The sequence below is a fragment of the Panulirus ornatus genome, chromosome 37 (genome assembly GCF_036320965.1).
Source record: "Panulirus ornatus isolate Po-2019 chromosome 37, ASM3632096v1, whole genome shotgun sequence".
In the NCBI taxonomy this organism is placed as follows: domain Eukaryota; kingdom Metazoa; phylum Arthropoda; class Malacostraca; order Decapoda; family Palinuridae; genus Panulirus; species Panulirus ornatus.
This window is the reverse complement of record NC_092260.1, coordinates 5044490-5054461: the sequence shown is the minus strand read 5'-3', so window position 1 is coordinate 5054461 and position 9972 is coordinate 5044490. Positions and strand designations below refer to the sequence as shown.

General features: G+C 38.9%; 1 protein-coding gene across 3 annotated transcripts in view; it reads left to right on the top strand.

Moving 5' to 3' along the window:
- The first annotated feature begins 1774 nt into the window (after positions 1 to 1774).
- The window catches only part of LOC139760465 (uncharacterized), a 30454-nt gene continuing 22256 nt past the window's right edge, over positions 1775 to 9972 (top strand). For all 3 annotated transcript variants that reach the window (XM_071683735.1, XM_071683736.1, XM_071683734.1), the window contains exon 1: positions 1775 to 2198. The gene's annotated coding sequence lies outside the window, so the exon portion shown is untranslated. The remainder of the gene's footprint in view (positions 2199 to 9972) is intronic.

Sequence of the window (9972 nt, the reverse complement as noted above, 5' to 3'; positions counted from 1 at the left end):
AGCAAATCATAAGGTTTGTGCCTGACCAAGATGATGTATGAAGCAAATCATAAGGTTTGTGCATGACCAAGATGATGTATGAAGCAAATCATAAGGTTTGTGCATGACCAAGTTGATGTATGAAGCAAATCATAAGGTTTGTGCATGACCAAGATGATGTATGAAGCAAATCATAAGGTTTGTGCCTGACCAAGTTGATGTATGAAGCAAATCATAAGGTTTGTGCATGACCAAGATGATGTATGAAGCAAATCATAAGGTTTGTGCATGACCAAGATGATGTATGAAGCAAATCATAAGGTTTGTGCATGACCAAGATGATGTATGAAGCAAATCATAAGGTTTGTGCATGACCAAGATGATGTATGAAGCAAATCATAAGGTTTGTGCATGACCAAGATGATGTATGAAGCAAATCATAAGGTTTGTGCATGACCAAGATGATGTATGAAGCAAATCATAAGGTTTGTGCCTGACCAAGATGATGTATGAAGCAAATCATAAGGTTTGTGCATGACCAAGTTGATGTATGAAGCAAATCATAAGGTTTGTGCATGACCAAGATGATGTATGAAGCAAATCATAAGGTTTGTGCATGACCAAGATGATGTATGAAGCAAATCATAAGGTTTGTGCATGACCAAGATGATGTATGAAGCAAATCATAAGGTTTGTGCATGACCAAGATGATGTATGAAGCAACACAACCCAGGTGGACCTCACTGAATGGTGGAGGATGACTCAGGTGAGATGATCACATAAGGTGACATTAACTTGTGTGAGAGTCATCATGGGACACAATGGTGGCGGACGTCTCCCACTGACACAATGAAAACCTACGTGGGACATGACATGATGAAGACCTACGTAGGACATGACATGATGAAGATCTACGTGGGAGATGACATGATGAAGATCTTCGTGAGAGACGCCATGATGAAGACCTGCGTGGGAGATGACATGATGAAGACCTGCGTGGGAGACGACATGATGAAGACCTACGTGGGAGACAACATGATGAAGATCTACGTGGGCGATGACATGATGAAGATCTACGTGGGAGATGACATGATGAAGATCTACGTGGGAGACGACATGATGAAGACCTACGTGGGAGACAACATGATGATCTACGTGGGAGACGACATGATGAAGGTGGTGAGTACATACACATGTCTTTGATCCAACAAGCAACACACGTCCAAACATTGTTATTGTGGAGTTGTTACACTTACAAACATGTCCACTGGATGAATGGTGAGTGTTGAGAGTGGCAGGAACTGCCAGTGGTGAGTGTTGAGAGTGGCAGGAACTGCTAGTGGTGGGTGTTGAGAGTGGCAGGAACTGCCAGTGGTGAGTGTTGAGAGTGGCAGGAACTGCCAGTGGTGAGTGTTGAGAGTGGCAGGAACTGCCAGTGGTGAGTGTTGAGAGTGGCAGGAACTGCCAGTGGTGAGTGTTGAGAGTGGCAGGAACTGCCAGTGGTGCGTGTTGAGAGTGGCAGGAACTGCCAGTGGTGGGTGTTGAGAGTGGCAGGAACTGCCAGTGGTGGGTGTTGAGAGTGGCAGGAACTGCCAGTGGTGGGTGTTGAGAGTGGCAGGAACTGCCAGTGGTGGGTGTTGAGAGTGGCAGGGACTGCCAGTGGTGGGTGTTGAGAGTGGCAGGAACTGCCAGTGGTGGGTGTTGAGAGTGGCAGGAATACCTCTGTGGATCTGTGTCATTGCAAGGTAAACATAGGCGTGGGTCCCGGCCGCCGTATATAAGGTGTGGTGGTGAGGCGAGGGACGACCAGTGTGTTGGTGAGGCGAGGAGCGACCAGTGTGTTGGTGAGGCGAGGAACGACCATTGTGTTGGCGAGGCGAGGAACGACCAGTGTGTTGGCGAGGCGAGGAACGACCATTGTGTTGGCGAGGCGAGGAACGACCAGTGTGTTGGCGAGGCGAGGAACGACCAGTGTGTTGGCGAGGCGAGGAGCGACCAGTGTGTTGGCGAGGCGAGGAACGACCAGTGTGTTGGCGAGGCGAGGAGCGACCAGTGTGTTGGTGAGGCGAGGAACGACCAGTGTGTTGGTGAGGCGAGGAGCGACCAGTGTGTTGGTGAGGCGAGGAACGACCAGTGTGTTGGCGAGGCGAGGAGCGACCAGTGTGTTGGCGAACACAAGCCACGCGTGCAGGACACCAGTACCGACCGTCTACCATAACGTGAGTTGAACATAATTGGGAGGTCGAGTGTTGAAGCATATGTGAGCAGACAGCTAATGAGCAACACCAGATCATCACATGATAACCAATGACCAACATCAGATCATCACATGATAAGCAATGATCAACACCAGATCATCACATGATAAGCAATGATCAACACCAGATCATCACATAATAACCAATGACCAACACCAGCTCCTCACATGATAACCAATGATCAACACCAGATCATCACATAATAATCAATGACCAACATCAGATCATCACATGTTTATCAATGATCAACACCAGATCCTCACATGATAATCAATGAACAACACCGGATCATCACATGATAATCAATGACCAACACCAGATAATCACATGATAATCAATGACCAACACCAGATCATCACATGATAATTGATGACAAACACCAGATCCTCACATAATAATCAATGAACAACACCAGATCATCACATGATAATCAGTTATCAACACCAGATCATCACATGATAATCAATGACCAACACCAAATCATCAAATGATAATTAAGAACCAACACCAGATCATCACATGATAATCAATGACCAACACCAGATCATCACATAATAACCAATGACCAACACCAGATCATCACATGATAATGATCAACACCAGATCATCACATGATAATTAAGAACCAACACCAGATCCTCATATGATAATCAATGAACAACACTAGATCATCACATGATAATTAAGAACAACACCAGATCATCACATGATAATTAAGAACCAACACCAGATCATCACATGACAATTAATGACCAACACCAGATCATCACATGATAACCAATGACCAACACCAGATCATCACATGATAATCAATGACCAACACCAGATCATCACATATCAATCAATGACCAACACCAGATCATCACATGATAATCAATGACCAACACCAGATCATCACATGATAATGATCAAAACCAGATCATCACATGAAAATTAAACATGATAATGATCAACACCAGATCATCACATGATAATTAAGAACCAACACCAGATCCTCATATGATAATCAATGAACAACACTAGATCATCACATGATAATTAAGAACAACACCAGATCATCACATGATAATTAAGAACCAACACCAGATCATCACATGACAATTAATGACCAACACCAGATCATCACATGATAACCAATGACCAACACCAGATCATCACATGATAATCAATGACCAACACCAGATCATCACATATCAATCAATGACCAACACCAGATCATCACATGATAATCAATGACCAACACCAGATCATCACATGATAATGATCAAAACCAGATCATCACATGAAAATTAAGAACCAACACCAGATCCTCATATGATAATCAATGACCAACACCAGATCATCACATGATAATCAATAATCAACACCAGATCATCACATGATAATCAATAATCAACACCAGATCATCACATGATAATCAATGATCAACACCAGATCATCACATGATAATCAATGACCAACACCAGATCATCACATGATAACTAATGACCAACACCAGATCATCATATGATAATCAATGACCAACACCAGATCATCATATGATAATCAATGACCAACACCAGATCATCACATGATAATGATCAAAACCAGATCATCACATGATAATTAAGAACCAACACCAGATCCTCACATGATGATCAATGAACAACACTAGATCATCAAATGACAATTAAGAACCAACACCAGATCCTCATATGATAATCAATGACCAACACCATATCATCACATGATAATCAATAATCAACACCAGATCATCACATGATAATCAATAATCAACACCAGATCATCACATGATAATCAATGATCAACACCAGATCATCACATGATAATCAATGACCAACACCAGATCATCACATGATAACTAATGACCAACACCAGATCATCATATGATAATCAATGACCAACACCAGATCATCACATGATAATCAATGACCAACAGCAGATCATCACATGATAACCAATGATCAACACCAGATCATCACATGATAAACAATGAACAACACCAGATCCTCACATGATAAGCAATGAACAACACTAGATCATCACATGATGATTAAGAACCAACACCAGATCCTCACATGATAATCAATGACCAATACAAAATCATCAGATGATAATAACGACCAACACCAGATCATCACATGTTTATCAATGATCAACACCAGATCATCACATGATAATTAAGAACCAACACCAGATCCTCATATGATAATCAATGAACAACACTAGATGATCACATGAAAATTAAGAACCAACACCAGATCCTCACATGATGATCAATGAACAACACTAGATCATCACATGAAAATTAAGAACCAACACCAGATCCTCACATGATGATGATTTAACAACACTAGATCATCACATGAAAATTAAGAACCAACACCAGATCCTCATATGATAATCAATGACCAACACCAGATCATCACATGATAATCAATAATCAACACCAGATCATCACATGATAATCAATAATCAACACCAGATCATCACATGATAATCAATGATCAACACCAGATCATCACATGATAATCAATGACCAACACTAGATCATCACATGATAATCAATGACCAACAACAGATCATCACATGATAATCAATGACCATCACTAGATCATCACATGATAATTGATGACCAACACCAGATCATCACATGATAATCAATGTCCAACACCAGATCATCACATGATAATCAATGACCAACACCAGATCATCACATGATAATTGATGACCAACTCCAGATCATCACATGATAATCAATGACCAACACCAGATCATCACATGATAATCAATGGCCAACACCAGATCATCACATGATAATCAATGACCAACACCAGATCATCACATGATAAACAATGAACAACACCAGATCCTCACATGATAAGCAATGAACAACACTAGATCATCACATGATGATTAAGAACCAACACCAGATCCTCACATGATAAACAATGAACAACACCAGATCCTCACATGATAATCAATGAACAACACTAGATCATCACATGAAAATTAAGAACCAACACCAGATCCTCACATGATGATCAATGAACAACACTAGATCATCACATGAAAATTAAGAACCAACACCAGATCCTCATATGATAATCAATGACCAACACCAGATCCTCACATGATGATCAATGAACAACACTAGATCATCACATGAAAATTAAGAACCAACACCAGATCCTCATATGATAATCAATGACCAATACCAGATCATCACATGATAATCAATGATCAACACCAGATCATTACATGATAATCAATTATCAACACCAGATCACCACATGATAATCAATGACCAACACCAGATCATGACTTGATAACTAATGACCAACACCAGATCATTACATGATAATGATCAAAACCAGATCATCGCATGATAATTAAGAACCAACACCAGATCCTCACATGATGATCAATGAACAACACTAGATCATAACATGAAAATTAAGAACCAACACCAGATCCTCATATGATAATCAATGACCAACACCAGATCATCACATGATAATCAATAATCAACACCAGATCATCACATGATAATCAATAATCAACACCAGATCATCACATGATAATCAATGATCAACACCAGATCATCACATGATAATCAATGACCAACACCAGATCATCACATGATAACTAATAACCAACACCAGATCATCATATGATAATCAATGACCAACACCAGATCATCACATTATAATCAATGACCAACACCAGATCATCACATGATAACCAATGATCAACACCAGATCATCACATGATAATCAATGACCAACACCAGATCATCACATGATAATCGATGACCAAAACCAGATCATCACATGATATCCAATGACCAACACTAGATCATCACATGATAATCAATGACCAACACCAGATCATCTCATGATAACCAATGACCAACACCAGATCATCACATGATAATCAATGACCAACACCAGATCATCTCATGATAACCAATGACCAACACCAGATCATCACATGATAATCAATGACCAACACCAGATCATCTCATGATAACCAATGACCAACACCAGATCCTCACATGATAATCAATGACCAACACCAGATCATCACATGATAATCAATGACCAACACCAGATCATCACATGATAATTGATAACCAACACCAGATCATCACATGATAATCAATGACCAACACCAGATCATCACATGATAATCAATGACCAACACCAGATCATCACATGATAATGACCAACACCAGATCATCACATGATAAACAATGAACAACACCAGATCCTCACATGATAAGCAATGAACAACACTAGATCGTCACATGATGATTAAGAACCAACACCAGATCCTCACATGATAATCAATGACCAATACAAAATCATCAGTGATAATAATGACCAACAACAGATCATCACATGTTTATCAATGATCAACACCAGATCATCACATGATAATTAAGAACCAACACCAGATCCTCATATGATATCGATGAACAACACTAGATCATCACATGATAACTAATAACCAACACCAGATCCTCACATGATGATCAATGAACAACACTAGATCATCACATGAAAATTAAGAACCAACACCAGATCCTCATATGATAATCAATGAACACCAGATCATCACATGATAATCAATGATCAACACCAGATCATTACATGATAATCAATGATCAACACCAGATCATCACATGATAATCAATGACCAACACCAGATCATCACATGATAACTAATGACCAACACCAGATCATCACATGATAATCAATGACCAACACCAGATCATCACATGATAATCAGCGACCAACACCAGATTATCACATGATAACCAATGATCAACACCAGATCATCACATGATAATCAATGACCAACACCAGATCATCACATGATAATCAATGACCAACACCAGATCATCACATGATAATCAGTTATCAACACCAGATCATCACATGATAATCAATGACCAACACCAAATCATCACATGATAATAAAGAACCAACGCCAGATCATCACATGATAATCAATGACCAACACCAGATCATCACATGATAACCAATGATCAACACCAGATCATCACATAATAATCAATGACCAACACCAGATCATCACATGATAACTAATGACCAACTCCAGATCATCACATGATAATCAATGACCAACACCAGATCATTACATGATAAGTAATGACCAACACCAGATCATCACATGATAATGATCAAAACCAGATCATCACATGATAATTAAGAACCAACACCAGATCCTCACTTGATAATCAATGAACAACACTAGATCATCACATGATAATCAAGAACCAACACCAGATCATCACATGATAATTAAGAACCAACACCAGATCATCACATGATAATCAATGACCAACACCAGATCATCACATGATAACTAATGACCAACACCAGATCATCACATGATAATCAATGACCAACACCAGATCATCACATGGTAATGATCAAAACCAGATCATCACATTATAATTAAGAACTAACACCAGATCCTCACATGATAATCAATGAACAACACTAGATCATCACATGAAAATTAAGAACCAACACCAGATCCTCACATGATAATCAATGACCAATACCAGATCCTCACATGATAATCAATGAACAACACCAGATCATCACATGAAAATTAAGAACCAACACCAGATCCTCATATGATAAGCAATGACCAACACCAGATCATCACATGATAATCAATGACCAACACCAGATCATCACATGATAGCTAATGACCAACACCAGATCATCACATGATAATCAATGACCAACACCAGATCATCACATGATAATGATCAAAACCAGATCGTCACATGATATTCCATGACCAACGCTAGATCATCACATGATACCTAATGACAACAGCCAATCATTAGATGATAATAAACAGTCAACACCACATATTCATATAATAATTGATGAAAAACACCAGATCCTCACAAGATAATTAATGACCAACACCAGATCATCACATGATAATTAAAAACCAACACCAGATCATCACATGATAATCAATGACAAACCAGATCATCACATGATAATTAATGACCAACACCAGATCATCACATGATAATTAATGACCAACACCAGATCATCATATGATAATCAATGATCAACACCAGCTCATCACATGATAATTAATGACCAACACCAGATCATCTCATGATAACCAATGATCAACACCAGCTCATCACATGATAATTAATGACCAACACCAGATCATCACATGAAAATCAATGACCCACACCAGATCATCACATGATGATTAATGACCAACACCATATCATCACATGATGATTAATGACCAATACAAGATCATCACATGATAATGAATGACCAAAACCAGATCATTACATGATAATTAAAGACCAACACCACATCCTCACATGATAATTAATGACCAACACCAGATCATCACATGATAATTAATGACCAACTCCACATCATCGCATGATAATTAATGACCAACACCACAACATCACATGATAATTAATGACCAACACCAGATCATCACATGATATTCAATGATCAACACCAGCTCATCACATGATAATTAATGATCAACACCAGCTCATCACATGATAATTAATTATCTACACCAGCTCATCACATGATAATTAATGACCAACAGCAGATCATCACATGATAATCAATGACCAACACCAGATCATCACATGATGATTAATGACTAACACCAGATCATCACATGATGATTAATGACAAACACCAGATCATCACATGATGATTAATGACAAACACCAGATCATCACATGATAATCAATGACCAATACCAGCTTATCACATGATAATTAATGACCAACACCAGATCATCACATGATGATTAATGACCAGCACCAGATCATCACATGATAATTAATGACTAACACCAGATCATCACATGATAATCAATGACCGACACCAGATCATCACATGATGATTAATGACCAACACCAGATCATCACATGATGATTAATGACCAACACCAGATCATCACATGATGATTAATGACCAACACCAGATCATCACATGATAATTAATGACCAACACCAGATCATCACATGATAATCAATGACCGACACCAGATCATCACATGATAATCAATGACCGACACCAGATCATCACATGATAATGATCAACACCAGATCATCACATGATAATTAATGACCAACACCAGATCATCACATGATAATTAATGACCAACACCAGATCATCACATGATAATCAATGACCGACACCAGATCATCACATGATAATCAATGACCGACACCAGATCATCACATGATTAATGACCGACACCAGATCATCACATGATGATTGATGACCAACACCAGATCATCACATGATGATTAATGACCAACACCAGATCATCACATGGATCGTGGAGGTCATGCAGTACGGGCCCAGGTAGGGGGGTGGGGGCAGGTGTGGCGACCATGTTGACCTGACTTTTTGTGTTGGAGGTCACACTGCAGGTGACTTTGGCGAGGCTGTCACTGGAAGAACTGTAGGTTTCGTCAAACTACTTCATACTTTCAAGAAGTCTACAACCCAGCTACTTAACGTAGTGCAGCCTTGGGCTGGAAGATCCCTTATATAGAAATCTTGTATTATTATTATCAAAATTGATATTATTACTATAATTATCATTATCATTATCATTATCATCATTATTATCATTATTTATTTATTTATTTTGATTTGTCGCTGTCTCCCGCGTTTGA